Below are 17,493 nucleotides of genomic sequence, written 5' to 3'. Positions count from 1 at the left end.
GAGCCTTGGGATGAAATAAGCATTAAAATGCTTTCCCTGAAGTCAACCTTATTAGTAGCCATCACTTCAGCGAGAAGAATAGGGGAGATTAAGGCCTTACCTGTCAGAGATCCATACCTCCAGGTGCTAGAGAACCGCATAATACTCAGGTTAGACCCACTGTTTCTCTCGGAAGTTATGTCCAATTTCAACTTGAATCAGCAGATTATCCTGCCCTCCTTTTGTGAGCATCCTAGAAATCAAAAAGAACATTTCACTCTTTGGAGGTTAGGCCAACAGTACTGCAATATATGGAGGCTACCAAGGAGTGGAGACTGGATTTGAATCTCTCTTCATCGAATTTTGAGGAAGAAACAGAGGCAGGAAGGCTTCAAAAACTACTCTGGACAAATGGGTTAAATCCACAATCTGGCGTATTGCTTGGAAGGAAGAACACCTCCGGAAGATGTTGGAGCACTTTCGACAAGCAATTTCCATTTCATACTCTGAAGCTTCAGTGGACCAGATCTGTAGAGCAGCAATGTGGTCCAGCCTAAATACCTTCTGCAGACATTACAAGTTGGCCATTTTCACTAGTTGGCAGACTGCCTTTGGGAGAAAGGTCCTCCAGGCAGTAGTCCTGCCCTAGTTCTTTTCATTTGGTATTCTCCTGGTGTGCTGTCAGGAGGGACGTCCTGGAAAGGAGGAATTGCTCCTACCGGTAATTGTATTTCCAGGAGTCTATCATGACTGCACCCTTACATTCCCACCCTTGAATTTCTTGTACTTATGTTAAAGCTCACATTTGTAGAAGAGAATTTAATAAAATCGAGTTGCATCCAACCTAGTATGGTACTTGGTAAAGACACTGGTGAATGGGAGGGGCTGTTTAACCTCTCCTCTATGTTCCTGTCCCTATAGAGGATGAGAAGGACTACCTCCTGGTGTGCTGACATTATGGACTTCTGGAAATACAATTACCGGTAGGACTAATCCCTACTTCTTTTTTTTTTTTTTCCCACGTACAACAAAAACTGATGACTCTCAGACCAAACTCTGATCAAAATAGTCGGTCCGTTTTTCGCGTATGTGTATAAAACTGACTTCTCATTGAGGCCTAAGGTGGTTACGAAGCCAATTAAACATCCGTATGTGTGAAAGGAAACTTGAGTGCTCAGAGGACATTCACACAAATATAGGGAGAACATACAAACACCATACGGATTGGATTCAAACCCAAGATGCCAGAGAATGTCATGGGGAAAAGGAATGGGCTATTGATTTCAGTAACCGGTCCTTTTTTTTCAGTGGAGATGACACCTGTGGCAACGGCTTTCTCCAACGCTTACCCAAGCTGAGCGCTCATGTGTACTGAATGAATATTTGGACACCGGCTATCATGTGTTTGGTCCGCTTTGGCTGCTATGTCGCCCGCACAAGTCTGCTGGAGTTATTTCTGTACCGGAGTATAACTGGGAATAGTGGTTTCTGTATGCTAGGGATGGACAAATGGACATAAAGTGCTATGATTACATCTTTATACTATGCCAATTCTAATAATATAAGACTTAGAGTGCAGTGGGAAACATAAAGATTTGCTAATGGACCGAGTGACCTCATTAGTCTTACAACATAAAATGTTATGTGTCAGCGGGTTATAAATTGTCTGCATTATCAAAAGAGCATGACAAACTTTTTAGGGCTTTTCAATACATTGTGTACATTTCCTGAGAAGACAAGCATGGGTTGTTGAATTCAGTTATACCGGTTTAGTATCTGAGCAGATGAGGAAAAAAATGTCTTCAGGAAAAACAGAACTGGCGAAGGCACACGCCGGTATAAAATCCATAAAAAATGATTCTTTGGAACTTTTATGCCGGAGGAGCTGCTGATTGCTCAACATAAGCTATGGATATAAAAGTAAAGGATAAAACACAGAATGAAATGAACCTTGTGTTCTGGCTTCAATTCTCAGTGGAAATGGTAATAATTGTGTTTTTTTGTCAGGAAACCCTCGATCATTCAGAAATCAAGTGGGGAACTGGTGTAGCAAGTATTGTTCCAGGCTCTGGGAATGTTACAGCAGGACTAATAACATTTTTCGATTGTGACAACCTGGATGTCGCCAATTGTCATAGTTCAGGCCAAAAGTTAAATATTTCAATTCTATCTTGTGTTTGGCACCTACACCCAGGGAAACATTAAAATAAAAACCAAGTAAGTAAATTATGTTGGCGATTGGTGTAGCCATAAAAAGGCTTACCGTATATAGCATAAAATCACTTCTGTGCCTCTCCAGCCAGCTAGACTATATACTGTTTCATATCCACTGTGTTACAAAGGGCCTGACTTGCCATATTATTATACTTCTTTTTTTTTTTTTTTTTTTACCTGGTGAAAATGCTTTTTTTTTCCTATTTAAAGACGACTCTCATTTGGATATAGTAGATTTATATACAAGGAGCAGCAGACCGTGCATGAACTTTCACTCATACCCAATTTTTTTTCATCTTTTTTTGCCTTTGTGTTTTTCAGTTGACAGGATACTAAATTTATAGTGATTTAAAGGTCAAGTTGATGTTGAAACAGATTATACAATTTACTGCAAGTCAATTCGATGTATAGAATAACAGTAGCAACGAATCTGCAGTTATCTCCATCATCTGCCACATATTTCTTATATCCAGTGTTGCGTACATGGAAGCAGTTAAGATTAGTATCATCTGTATAGAAACCTTTTCTGCAAGAGTATAGATGTCCTGCGTAATGCACAGCCGCTGTATGGAATAAGTTGTCATATTAGACCATACGGTTGTTTGATAACTCCTAGCACATATCATTGTACTGAGGGTTGTGGAGTTCTGCTGTTTTAACCATTTGGCATAGAAATGCACAAGAACCCTTTAACATAAAACATTTTTTTTTTTTTTTTTAAAAGGCCATGTACATTTTCGCATATATTTCTTTATGTTGTACATTTGTTTCCTAAATACTAAATTAAAAGGGGTTTTCAAGTCTAAAAAGAAAAGTTTGCAGGCACTATATGTGACTGCAGGGTGCCGAATCATGACAGTTTGTCATGTGCACACTGTCAAGATTCGTCTGTATTTTCCATGCTAGTGTGTGTGTTAGGGGGGGAGGAGTGACTGATAGATACATATAGTGACTGCTTCATGCATTGTGTTGGGGCTGTTGTCTCTGTCGCATTTATTTGTATGGGAGAGAGCTTGCAGTACCATTCATTGCCATTACACGATGTATAGATCTTTTCCATTGTACTGCGGCCCTTTAACCAGCCAATCATGAGGTCTACGGGGATATTGTGCCCTCAGCTAGATAGGTCGTCAATACTACAGTCTAAGGAAATGTCACCCAGCCAAATTAGATCTCTTGCATTGCCCTAATGAGGGGCAAAACTCCCCGAAACACTTTTCTGCTAATGGAGTGTCTTGTTTTGTTTATTATCCTAAATCATGTGGCAAGGTTAGTTAAAGGGTCGATATTGACTTGAGGATTGCTGTATGTTATAGGTGGCTCTAGAGTTCCAGTCCTCTTCCTCTCTGAAGAGGCTATGGGCATTGGATTCAGTAGTTTTAGTGTCATGAATGCAATGATTATAGTCACTATTGCTTGTTTTCAGCCACTTTTTACATTTTACTTTACAATAAAGACGTGCATTCCTAGGATCTAACCAGTAGCCGTGCTGCGGAATATGTAGGCGCTATATAAAAATAAAGTTTATTATTATTAGTAGCCACATTAATCTACTGATCGTTATAATGCAGAAAAAAGAAGGGTAAAATGTTTAATTGGCCATTTTTAAAACACCACCGTTCTGTGAAATGTCATAAACAGAGGTGTTTCCTTACACACTGCTTTTGACGTGCTGTCAAAAAGGAAATCTCTTTTCCATGCTCGCTATAGCGGAGTTCTGTAATACAACCTTTTTAATGAGATGTTTGCAAATGCCATAGCATTCTCCGTAATCCCGGGATTATCGAGGTAGGACTCCAGAGTGATACGTGGCAGATCTGCCTCTGGTTAACAGGTCATATGCTAGTGAATTGGAGCAAATAATTGTGACTTCTGCTTGGGATATTTACATACAGATATAACCTGTGTTTATATAAATTATCTATTTCCGTGTGTTTTATGGAGCTTTGTTAAACACTAGATCTGCTACTGTCAAAATAAATAAATAAATAAAAAGCTTTAAGCCATTTGTTCTCTAGAATGGCCTCTTAGAACAACACCACTTCAGTCTGTGGACTGCTGCTTATGTGACTGTCCAGCCTTCTAGGTGGATTGGGTTTGAGCTGCAGTACCAGACATAGCCACGGACAAGATTGGCGCTATTTTAGGGGAAAAAAAGTGTTGATCTTGTGGTAGTGCAAATGGGCTCCTCTACATAAGCATTAGGTATATAATGGTAACTGCGTGTCCTGTCTTCATAGTCCGATAGTTATATTTATCATTTTACATTTCAGGAATGACTGATGCAGTTTTCCTCCTCTGGCTGGAGCCGTGGATGTGTTTTGCTGAGTGATGTGAAAAGTAAGTGAGGTGTTGTAAATGATTTATTATTTTCCCATAAGGACTCTTCTCGGTGTCATTCTGATGTATAAGATGTATCACTGCCGATCACACCCTTCCTAGCTCCGGCCATGACAAGTAGAGCAAATCAACTGACAATCGTGGCTGATGATTCACCCACTTTACGTATTGTGGCACATCTTTCTATGATGGCTGCTCTTCCTGAGCGTTAAAGGGGTTGTCTCATCCCAGACAGCCCTTGTAATATATCATCTGCCATGTGATACTACATTTAATTGCCGGAGACCTGAGCAGCAGACGGCTCCGCCACCCGTTATGTTTCGCAAAATCAGCTCTTTGTCAGGAGCCTGAGCCCAACCCCACCGATCTCCAGATGGCTTTAATGGCTGTCCATGTAATACATGTAAGGCTTGAGTCCACGAGAACTAATACTAGTTAGTGGCTCTCTAATCTGGCTCATAGAGGGAAGGTCCAAGCTGGAAACCCTCTCTAATGTCCGTTTTCCCCTAGTACCACATATTGTCCTGAAGGTTCCATTTGTAACTTTTCAGATTGGCCTTATAAGTTCTCTTTAATGTTGTTTTCCTGGTTCCCTGCGATAGTTTGGGTTTACCGGGGCGGATATCTTCCTATCATTTTGCCCAATCTTCTATTAATGTAAAGCTTTACACAGATGATTGGTATCGTAGTTGCACCCAACACTTTTAAGCAATTTAAGGGGAGAAATGATTAAAGATGTTTGTCAGCCCCAACTGCAAGTATAAACTAAGCACATAGCCTTGTAAAGGATATAGGTCTTTTAATCGCTGCCTCTGTTCTACAGAAATTGACCTTTGATCAAATATTTTAATTAGGGTGTTTTGTGGACCCATGGCGTGATCAATAGGCTTAGTGCATGATTTTGCATGTCCCCGCCTCCCTCACTGGTGATTGACAGCACTGGGATTGTGCATCTTTCTTTGAAGTGGGTGTAACCGTGCACGGAGTCTCTTGGCCACTCCAAGAATACACCAAGCACCCCAATTAGAATATCTGCCTCCATTATGCAGAAACTGGAATTTTGAGATTAAAACACTAAAAGTGGTGCCATTTTTATAGTGGGTATATTCCCTACAAGGCTACGTGCTTAGTTATATTGTCAGATTCGGCTGACAAAACTCCCTTTGAAGGGAATCTGTCAGTAGGATCAACCCTCTTAGGCCATCTGTATGGGAATGCAGAGCATAAAAATCTGAATAAAGCTCTGGAGGCAGATTCTCGGGGAAATCTATGTCCAGCCCATAGATCTGAACAGCTCATTTACATATAAGAAAAACTTGGATTTCTCTGTAATAAGACATCAGATCGCAGATATCAAGGTATCTTTTTTTTGTTCAGCTTCTTATGACCCGTGTGCCCATATAGACGGCTTAGACAGATTCCCTTTAAAAAGACCAGCTGAGCAGCATAAATGGCATTTATCCCTAGTTCTGCAAGGCTTGTGAAAGGGTCAGACAATGACTTCAGCCTCATTAAACATTTGTTTTTCATATATACGTGTTTTATCCGTGGTTTTCTCGGATAAAACGCGTATTCATTATAGTCTATGGGGTTGTTCACATGTCAGTGGTTTTTTGCTGACCAGGTTTTGGTGCAAAACATGTCGGTATTTTTCACCATGATGCCGGTGAAAAACAAATAAAAATCTATGGGTCTGTGAAAATGATGGACAGCACAGGGATGGCATTAGTGCACAGTCCATGTATTTGTCATTTATTTATATATTTTTCATTTTATATATTTTTTTTTATAAATGAAAATCATTGATGATAAAAACTGACACACTGTCCAATCACTGGTGACACTCAGACCATTTTTTGCGTATGTGAACAAACACGGACGTCTGAATGAGGCCTCTACTATTTGCAGGATCGTTTCTTTCCCTTTGCTAGAGATCTAATTTGCAACATTTGTAAGAATATTATTTTCAGTCACATAAATGAACAATGCCCGGAATATGAAAACTCCTCGACAATTTGTAGCAAACTTTTATGAGACACAGATCTGTACCGATAGTAACAAAATCCAGCGTCCTGCTGTTTATATAAACTGTTATTGTAGATCAGAGATTGCCTCCTAACAGATCAGTCTGTCTGCAGCTCCCCACAGATATCTGGTTAATCCCGTCTAATAAATCCTTCTGTTATGTCCATGGCCCCAGTTATGTGGAGGCCAAGAATGAGGATCAGGGCGACCCTGTGTGATAGACAGTACAAACCATGCGTGCCGGCACATCAAAGCCTGCGGACTGCTGATGTGGGGTAAAGCTTGCTAGGTGGGGATTAATGTGTGAGCACATTTTTCCTGACCTAATAACCAGCACAAAGCAATATGATAGCCTTGTTTGTCCAGTCTTGGATCTGGAGCCGCTAGTCGTTCTTTGGCCGCTGTTGTTGAAGGGGATTTTCATGGGGCGTCCTTTTGTCTTTTAATAACAAGACTTGCTTAGCGTTGTTTTTTTTGTTTTTTTCCTTTTGCTGTGATTTATTACAGCGAAGGGTTGGCAGATTATAGAAGCCTGTATGGGAATATTATATAAAGATCACCAATCTTACTTGATGACATTTTCTGGAAGATAGTGACAGGCCGATCTGTAACAAGGATGTGCATGTGGGAAAACGGGCGTCAGACAGACGGGCCCACAAATCTGCATGGAGTACATGAAGACTTTAAAAAAGAATTCATCTTTTGCAAGAGTAAAAAACGGTGGCATCACACAAACTTAAAAGGGTTGTGCAAGCACATAACACAAAGGTGTGTGTGTGTGTGTGTGTGTATGTATGTGTGTATATGTATGTGTATTTAAACTGCCTTCTTACCGATTGCAATTCCTATTCCGAAACCTCCTTTTCTCGCCCCCCTCCTCCCCAAATGATCTCTTTACTACTTGCTCTACCAGTGACATCCTGACACCAATACAGTATATGACCCCCTGCAACTGGATGTCAGGGGTCACCTCAGCTTGTGCTCATATTCATCTAAAGTCTTATCACCACATGTGGTTTTCGAAAACCCCATTTGCTTGCGTTAAAAGGGTTTTCCCCACAAACAAAAAGTCAATTTTAATCAATAGATCTTAGAATAATAATAATTTCTCCAATTGGACGTGTGAAATAAAATGTTCCTGTGCTGAGATAATCTTACACATGTGCCACTGCTGTGTACTGTGTAATGGCTGTGTCTGACCGTGCAGGAACATGGTCTGATCATACCACATCTCCTGGCCAGGGGAGGAGCAAAAGAGTATACAGACATTACAGCAGGGGATCACAGCTGATTTTCTTTGAAGTAAAATATTGCTTAAAATCAGGCAGTGACATGTTTTACCTCACAGAATCAGCTGTGATACTGTGCTGTAATGTCTGTATTCTCTTTTGCTCCTCCCCTGGCCAGGAGATGTGGTATGATCAGACCATGTTCCTGTACGGTCAGACACAGCCATTACACAGTACACAGCTGGGGCACATGTCAGGGACTGAAGTGAGATTTCTGGCATACGGATCACCATAGCTCATCATGAATTAGACGAGCTGTGGCATCACAACTTGTCGCCCCAGTTCTGCACTTTTTGGCAGAACTGGGTGAAATTGGCATGAAAGCTCTAAAAGCTGCAAAATTTAGGTGCAACTTTGAGTTGCACCTAAATTTGGAGACTTTTCAAAGCTTTTATGTCCGAATTCTGGCGTGAAAGCTTTGATTCAGGCCCAATGTTACTGCTAAGGTTTTTATGCAAAATAAAAAATGCATGAACAGATTATGACCTGTGAATGTACCAGTTATGAGACCAGTCAGTAAAATGTTCTGGTTTATACAATGTTTAATTTAAAAAAAAAGAAATTGTTCATACTTTTGCAAGTCCCAAAAATTCAGAAATGTTATGGGGTTTTTTTTTCCCCCTTTTTGGCGTCGGACTGCACAACTGTTGTGAGTTAAAGTTTCCATTCAGCATTTTTTTTCCCTCTGCTAAACTTAAATACTCGTGATGTCTGTGTGCATAGCCAGGTCTGAAAAAAGTGCTGAAATTGCACAGAGTAAAAACCATATGTGGAAAAACCTGAAGTTGCTTTGTGGCATGAGATATTAGAATTTTTTTTCATTATTTGTTTTATATAATATCTAATAAGGAATTTGCATGTCCTGTATGTCATACATCGGGATGATCTGTATTTTGACACCGTACAAGGTTGAGTGATTTTTTTTTTGTATGATTAAGTTTCCCAAATTAAGCTGATCACTTGGAATCCCACTTTTGGGACTCCAGACTCTGCTGTAATTTTTGCAGATACCTTTCGGCAAGTATTCGATATTCCACAGCATTTAGATCCAGTTCAGTAGAATGAATTCTCTGGCCCCTGGATAGATGCTTTTACGATTTATGATGCTTGGTACGTGAACAATGTGCGTTCATAAGGTGATAGGATAGTTTGTCAGCTTTAAAATCCTCTTTATCGGCAGCACATCGAACAATTGCATTAGCGATCATTCATTCCCCTTCATTGTCCATGAGCGCTGATGGACTTGTATATAGTCGATTAGCGCTAGTTAAGGTGAGTTGAAGGGCTGAAATCGGCACTTTTAGGGTAGGCTGCAGTCAGTGTGGCTACAAACTACAGCAGTCCAGTGTAATCTAGTCACTACTCTCCTGCACAATCACTTAATTGTAATTGTAATTATAATGGCTTTGTGGTTTTGCAGGTGAAACAGCGGTTTCCTTGCAAAAATAAGTGAGGGGGCCGAGAAAAGACAGAAGTGGCTAAGAGTGCCATTCTGCCACTTTGCGGCCTCTGCACATGAACAAAACCTGGAATAATTTCCTTTCTCGTATTGTGAAAGCTTTATCAATATCAGAAGACTGATGGTTGCACTTGCAATTTCTTCTGATAAACCCTTACAAAAACTGGTGAAAGGTCCTTTTTATGTTAAACTGGCCACATCATGGAATAGTGGTTGCAGAGCCGAGTAAAACAGTTTTTATTTTTTAATTTCTCCTCTCCGTTACGGAGATATTGGGTTGTAAAGTTTAGGTCATAATTTATAAGTCCACGGGGGCATTACCAGATTTTTGTCTCTGCGGGGTGTGTACTTTTCCCCCTGTATATTGTTGACCAATTATAAGTAAAAGACATCATGCAGGGAAAGAAGAACACGCCCCCAGAAAAATAGAAGAAAACGTTTTCTCCTATGACTTGTAGTATTAATCCTGCTTTCAACCCTGATTGCTGCACTTCCGTGCAGTAGTCCTTGCAAACACCTCCAGCTTTCCTCTCATTCTTGAGTTCTTGATATAGCGGGGAATCATTAATTCAGAAGAGAATCATTGCTTCAAGGGGGTGCTCACCGTATGACAGTGTTACAGAGCGAACATGGCTCTGAAGTATGGAGACAGATCATGTGCTAACTTGAGGCTCCAATTCATGTTGCACTGTTAATATCCTTCTAGATCCAAGATCCAAGAATTATCTAATGTCCTAGAAGATGAAGAATCCTAACTAAACTTTTCCTTTAAAAGTGGCGTGCCATACCATAAGCAGATCTCCGGTCATGTGTCCTTTGCGTACTCCTTAAATAAAGGCAGGCACCATGGTTGTACTATATCACATTTTGCCTTGGGATATTCCTGTAGTTGCTTCCATCTTACCAACTACAATAAAAAAGTTTTAATTGTTATTTTTTTTAATCGACTTTTGTCCCAAATGATGGCTAAAAGAAATGTATTCATCTCCACACCTTTCCTGTAAATCTGCACTCCTGATTTAAAAAGTGATGTAAGGCATGAACATTGTAATTAATGCACTTCCAAGTCATTTCTTGTATTTGTCTTCAGTTTTCTTTTATGGATTAATGCCCAATTAGTCGCTTAATTGAGTTGAGAAGAATTAACATAACCAGAGATAGAAGCCTTTTAACCTGCGCCAGCGGTCCTGATCCGTGTTGGTGCCTATCCTAGTGACTTCACATCCTGCCCTTGAGAGGAGCCGATCTTTGGCTTCTGGCTAAATAATGAAACACAGAAACTGTCATCTCTTCTGAACGGAAGAGAAAACCTTTACAGATTAATTCTTCAAATGGATTTCAGATCTAATGAGGGAGGAAAATGTTTTCTTAACTGTCTCCAGAACATCTGTTGAATTGAGCAGGGCTATTATATTGGTGTTAGTAAATGTTTCCATCTCCCCATTCTGAGAAACGGGAATAGGAGGAGAATCGGTTCACATTTCCTTTGGCCAAATCCATAGCAGCAATTGTGCTGAACCCAGTATATAGAAAAAAGATTTTACACTGTGGGGAAACTTTGTGCTAGGCTGCCTTCTTCCTTGAGACCAATTGTAGTAGTACTGTATTGCCGTGTCTACACATTTGCCATGGTAGAGGCCGTTAACTGCAAGTTTTGCACATTCATTCTTCATAGATGTCAGATCTGTCGCCACATTTCACAATACAAACTGCAACCAATATTAAATAAATCTGTTAGACCTGAATAGACTGGTGTACTTGTTTTGAAAATCTATGTCAGACTGAGTGTACAATCCTTTGTGAAAGTGTAAGCTCTTTCTCTGCTCGCACACTGAGCCCCTTCGCCCTGCTGCTGAGATCTCACACTGTTCAGTGCAGATTGCTGCGGTCAGTGGGGCTGAGTTTGTAGACAGAGTTTGGATACACTTGGACATTTGATCTGTCACTCTGTGGCTAGACACTGAAAATTCAGGCTGTATAATCTTTATATTAAACTGAACATTTTAATAGTAATTACACCCTTCTCATCAGGTGATTATCTGTCTACTTGGGACAAGTTCTAAATGAGTTGGTAAGAAAAAAACTGTGGCGTATTCTAATACTGGCCGAAGAGGAGGCAATTAGTGTAGCTCTCTTTTAAGCAATTTGTGAAGAAAGACTCAGGAGCCATCTGCAATCTGTGGTCAATTTGGCATGCCATACTTTGGATGATATGTTTACTTTACTTTAAGGCTATGTGCCCACGATGCTGAAATGCTGCATATTTCTTCCGCTTCTCCCTGGCAGGAAAAATGCATGTGGATTTTACATGCGTTTTTCCCTGCAGGTAGAAGCATTTGTGAAGCGTCTTTGCATGCATTTCTGCATGCAGGTTATGGCTGTGTGCCCACGTAGCATTTTTCAAGCGTATATGCTGCGGAATTTCCGCAGCGTAAACGCTTGAAAAACGCATGTATATCCGCACCCCATGGTCCCCAATGGGATTCCGCAAGTTCTATGCACATGCTGCGGATTTTTCCGCAGCGTTTATGCCGCGTTCAAAAATCCGCAGCATGTCATTTAATTTTGCGTTTCCGCAAGCGGAATTGCCTTTGTCCAATGCATAAAAAACGCAAGGCAATTCCGCATGTGGAAAACGCGTGATAAACGCGCGAAAAATGCGCGATAAATGCGTGCGGAATTCCGCATGCGTTTTTCCGGGAGAGGACTTGCATTTATGCAGCAGAAATTTTCTGCTTCATAAATGCAACGTGGGCACATAGCCTATCAAGCGCTTTTCCAAGCGATTTTAGCATCACTTGCAAAAGTGCTTTACAACTTTGTCACACTATATAAATCCATGCAAACGGCATATATAGTGTGACCAAGTAATAATTAAAAAAAAACAATAAGAATGGTAAAAAATAAAGATTATACTTACCTTCCGATGGCCCCCGGTATTATCTCCGCTCCGTCCGGTCTGTTGTATGGGTCGCGGTGGTGTGAAGTACCTGCGGTGACGTCATTGAGTCATGTGACAGGTCACGCGACCGCTGACGTCAGCAGTCGCGTGACCGGTCACATGACCAAATGACGTGATGGCAGGTTATCACACCACCACGAGCCGTACAACAGACCGGACGCAGCGGAGAAAACACCGGTGGCCATCGGAAGGTAAGTATAATCTTTATTTTTTATTTTATGGTACCTGGGTCTGGAGGAGAGTCACCTCTTCTCCAAACCCGGGTACCATTCGCACATTGAATCGCTTAATATCCGTGTGTGCAAATGTGCTGACACGGATATTTAAGCGTTTCAATGCAAGTCAATGGCGGCAATTACGCTGCGTGTCCGCAAAATTAATGGACATGCTGCGGATTTTTTCCGCAATGATAATCCGCAGCGGAAATTTCCGCAGCATGTGCACAGCACATGCGGATTATTATTGGGGACCATGGGGCACGTATTACCAAGCGTTTTTTAAGCGTTTTCGCTGTGGAAATTCCACTGCAAAAATGCTTGAAAAACTTACAGTGGGCACCCAGCCTAAAGGGTTGTCCGGGCACAAAATATTGATGACCTATCCAGAGGTCATCAATATCAGATCGGTGGGGTCCTACATCTGGCAAACCCAAACAATCCGCTATTATTTACTTAGGTGGTCACCAGATGTAAACACTTAAACCAGAGCTGCAAATACAATGTGTTAAAAAAAACTAAAAAAAAACACTTCACCGCTATTTCTTCTTAAATAGCTTCCTCCACAAATTTGAAAATTCACTGTATACTAGAATGGGGGAATTACAATGTAACTCTTATTATAAGATTGTGTAGCTAAAATCAAATAAAAACAATTGATGAAAACTACTAAGAAAATAGCCATACAATGTGTATCTGCCGCTCACAAGTATTGCGGAACAGCTCCTATTCAAAAGAATAGGAATTGTTCTGCAGTATGGATCTGCACTGTGCAAAGTTTTCACATGATGGCTTTGGTTGGACTGGCCTAATATCTGATATGTATGGCAGCCCACCCAGCAGTTATGTGAGATAAGGATTGGGTTTTTGGATTTCAGCTTGCTGATTCATTGTTTCGTTGGGAAATAAGCAGTCACCAGATGAATCTAGCAGTGCCTTCAAAGGGGTATTCTTAAGTTAAAAGTTTGCTTCAATTAGTTAAACAGCATGAAAATGAACACATTTGTAATTGTCCTTTTCTATCTGCTGTCATTCTTCTGCAATGATGACTTTTATCGCTCATGATGTACAACTTGTTTCCATGGAGCATGACCGTTAGCCTCTGATCAGACTCTTGCCAAATATGCATAGTACTTTCATTCCAGGAGACTCCTAATGTCCCAGCCACCTTTCCAGCTCACTCATTTCTATATCTGTGAAGCGACTAATAGAATAGTATTTAAAAGGGAGAAATGAAACCTTCTACATCTGGACAAGAAACACGAGAATGTCATCTACAGAATGGGAGGAATAGAATTAAGCAACAGCACGTGTGAAAAAGACTTGGGTATACTAATATATCACAGACTTCACATGAGTCAACAGTGTGATGCAGCAGCAAAAGAAGCAAACACAGTTCTGGGATGTATTAAGAGAAGCACAGAGTCTAGATCACGTGAAGTAATTATCCTCCTCTACTGCGATCTGGAATACGGTGTCCAGTTCTTGGCACCACATTTTAAAAAAAGACATCGAAAAACTGGAGCAAGTTCAGAGAAGAGCTACCAGGATGGTGAGCAGACTGCCATGTCCTATAAGGAACGGTTAGAGGATCTGGGAATGTTTATCTTGCAAAAAAGAAGGCTAAGAGGAGACTTAATAGATGTCTACAAATATCTGAAGGGCTGTCCCAGTGTAGAGGGATCATCCTTATTCTCATGTGCACATGGAAACACGAGAATCAATGGAATCAAACTGAAAGGGAGAAGATACAGATTAGATATTAGAAAACAACAACTTTTTGACAATGATGAGGGTGATCAAGGATTCGAACAGGCTGCCATGAGAAGTGAGGAGTTCTCCTTCAATGGAAGTCTTCAAACAGAGGCTGGACAGACAAAATGAATGACTGCCAATCGGTGAATATTTACCGATCGGCGGTAGTTTAATAGCCTGTTTACGCAGGCACACTGTGATTAACAATGAACTGGCAGTCTGCTGGAGGACTGGCATCCATACCAAGGCTGTGGAGTCGGTAAGCCAAACCTCCGACTCCCTCATACATGGCTCATATTTAAGTTATAAATTTACTGTAGCACAGATTCATCTCCGCTAAAAGTCTAGACCCTTAGATCAGGAATAAGACAGACATTTATAGGACATTTCAGAACTTTCCCAAATTCTTATGAAAAATTATTCCCCACAAACTGCATTGAACTACTGTACCCAATTTAGTATATATTTTAGGAGTCGGAGTTGGTCCATTTTATACCGACTTTGACTCCACAGCCCTGGCCCATGCAGACTAAGTCACTATATGGACTATGAATGTGGTGAGCCTTCACATCAAATCCTCTGAATGAACTGTAATAGATTGTTCTGTGAATATAGACTTCCATTGTGCTTAGCAGTTGACACAGGACGATGCGCTGCCAGTAGCAATGATGTTTTGTGCAGCACAAAAGATCATTTCACCCGACGAACATGTTTTTTTTTTTTTTTTTGCTCATTCATCGGGTGATTAACAGGCTGTTTAAACTGCCAGATTATCATGAATGTGCATTCTTAGAAACCCTTAGGCTGTGTGCCCACTATGCGTTTTTTAAGCGTTTCCGCAGTGGCAATTCCGCTGCAGAAGCGCTAAAAAAAACGCTTGGTAGAAAGTCTGCAATGTTCCCGGTTGCATGGATTTATATAGTGTGACCAAGTTGTCAAGCACTTTCCAAGTGATGCTAAAATCGCTTGGAAATATCTTAACAACCCGCATGCGGAAATGCATGCAAAAACGCTTCACAAACGCTTCTACCTGGCGGGAAAACCGCATGTAATATCCGCATGTACAATCCACATGCGTTTTTTCTGCCAGGAAGCTGCAGAAACGCTCAGGAAAAATCCGGAGCATTTTTGCATCGTGGGCACAGCCTAACAATCTTACAGTATAAAAGGACATTTCTTGTCCTCATACTACTGAGAACATGTGCACGAGCCAAGCCGAGCGTTCATGTGTATGGGGGCAGCAGGAGTGACTGCTTTCTAATGTTTATGGCCAGCCTTTCGCCTCATTATTTGATGACTAAGCTTTAAACACTTGAGTAATAAAGAAACGCTGATCTCCAGGCTACATTCAGTCCAAATAGATAAAACTTGTTGCTGTCTCCGTTTTCCTACAAGACTTTTCTTATCCAAAGCATAAATATTTGAATTGGCCTTGGGATTGTGTTACAGATAAATGGTTATTGTTGCAAGATGGAAATCTTCTAATCCAAAACAATTAAATGTAAGTAACGAATCTGTGTCTGCATTCCCGAGGTGAGGTTATCCCTATTAAGGAGAAAGTTTATTATTACATTGTTAGGTCATATTTCTGTTGCATCTGGCGCAGCCCTTCATTGCTCATCAGTGTATGAATGGAGCTTCTGGCTGTAGAATTAATGAGGCATATTGACGTTACATTACTGATGAGCCCTGATTTTAAGTCCTTTTTTTTTTTTATTTTGGGTGGGGGAGGCTTCTGGCTGAGACTATGGGCCTTGTCTCCATTTGTGTGCACCTCGGGAAGATGGAAGTTGCCTGCGCGGTGGCTCCAGACTTCCCTCTGCTGTTGACATGTTGTAAACTTGAGTTTTTGCATGATCCCTCTTGGGTTTCTAGTCCCAGGACACTGTGCTCCCCCAGTTATTTAATGAGTAGCACTAAAATTCTAATTAACCAGTAGTGATAAAAGGGGTTAAATTGATTTAAGAAAATATTAAAAATCTTTGTAAAGTCAGAAATTCCATGTTCTCATGAATATTGGTTATAGTCACTAGGGATTTTTAATTTGGCCTCTTCCGTTAAAATTTCAAATGAGCAAAATACAAGAGCTTTGGGGGGTCTCCATGAGCTTACAAGTCTAGATTTATATACAGGTATTGGTGGGGGCTATATAAAAAAAGACAAACAATGGCAGACTCAAGCTCAAGAAAGTGACGTCCTTTTAAAGGGGTTGTCCGGACTTAGAATAAAAGTCTTCAGTTATTCTGTGACTGCAAACTGCCGAGTTATGTCAGAGTGTACACTGTCACTCTTCCTCTGTATTCCCTAAGCAAGCTGGAGCTCATGTGACCACATATATGCGATTTGCATACTTGCAGTCACATGCCAACTAGACTTTCTTCCGCTTCTCTCAATTCACTTCTATTGATAAAAGCGCATGAGTCTAGTTGGCATGTGTGCGTATTGCAAAAAAAATTGTAAAATGTAGTCATGTGATTGCCCACTTGCACTGTACACTGTCACGATTCAGCAGTCTGCACTCGCATGGAATGACTGGAGGCTTGTGTGTCAAATCTGGACAACCTCTTTCTGGACTGTAAGCTTAATAGCTTTTCCTTGGGGTAGGCCATTAATATCTGATTGTGTACCACACCTTCTGATCAGCTGTATGAAGAAGCTCTGGCACTCCCACATTTTCCCTAGATAGTTAGGAAATAAGTTTTAGCCACCAGACCACCCATTTAAGATGTTTTGCGTTGACTTTTGTGCACCATACGTTTGGTTGTGGTTGTACCAGGTACTGCAACCCAGCCCCTATCGCAGATGTCACATGTCCACTGATCTGATTTTGATGGCCCACCCCACTTTCATTGGCTTTCCGACAATGTTTGATAGGATGAGTTATAAAACGTTGATGTTTAAAGTCCTCATTAATGCAGATAATAGGTTCATTTTACTGCTGTTTGTAATATTAGAGCAGACCACGTAGTCATGACTTTCCTAATATATGATCGGCATCTCATAGTCTACCAAGTACCGCCACCTCCACCGATCAATGTTCTATGGCTCATCAATGGATTGTAAAACCGGGATCAGTTAACAAAACCAAGAAAGTAAACCGGTAAAAACAATAAAATAGTAGTTAAACCATAGATTATGTGCTAGGTATTACATTTGCTGACTACATATACAATAGTGGTAAAAAATTGGTGGAGCTTCAGCTAGAGGTGACCATCACTTCATGGTTGACATGTTGAACGTGGGATACACAACACA

The 17,493-nt window shown here is 40.8% G+C and overlaps 1 protein-coding gene across 2 annotated transcripts in view; it reads left to right on the top strand.

Annotated features, from left to right (window-relative positions):
- The window catches only part of LHFPL2 (LHFPL tetraspan subfamily member 2), a 142,997-nt gene that overhangs the window by 51,861 nt on the left and 73,643 nt on the right, over window positions 1–17,493 (top strand). Inside the window, exon 2 of one of the 2 annotated variants that reach the window (XM_073680174.1) lies at window positions 4,467–4,533. The exons of the other annotated variant lie outside the window; for it this stretch is intronic. The gene's annotated coding sequence lies outside the window, so the exon portion shown is untranslated. The remainder of the gene's footprint in view (window positions 1–4,466; window positions 4,534–17,493) is intronic. 2 annotated transcript variants of the gene reach the window in all.

The sequence above is a fragment of the Phyllobates terribilis genome, unplaced genomic scaffold (genome assembly GCF_046119375.1).
Source record: "Phyllobates terribilis strain yellow unplaced genomic scaffold, ASM4611937v1 Scaffold_1__5_contigs__length_1240528914, whole genome shotgun sequence".
In the NCBI taxonomy this organism is placed as follows: Eukaryota; Metazoa; Chordata; class Amphibia; order Anura; family Dendrobatidae; genus Phyllobates; species Phyllobates terribilis.
Note: the sequence above shows the minus strand (reverse complement) of the source record. Positions and strands in the feature narration are given on the sequence as shown.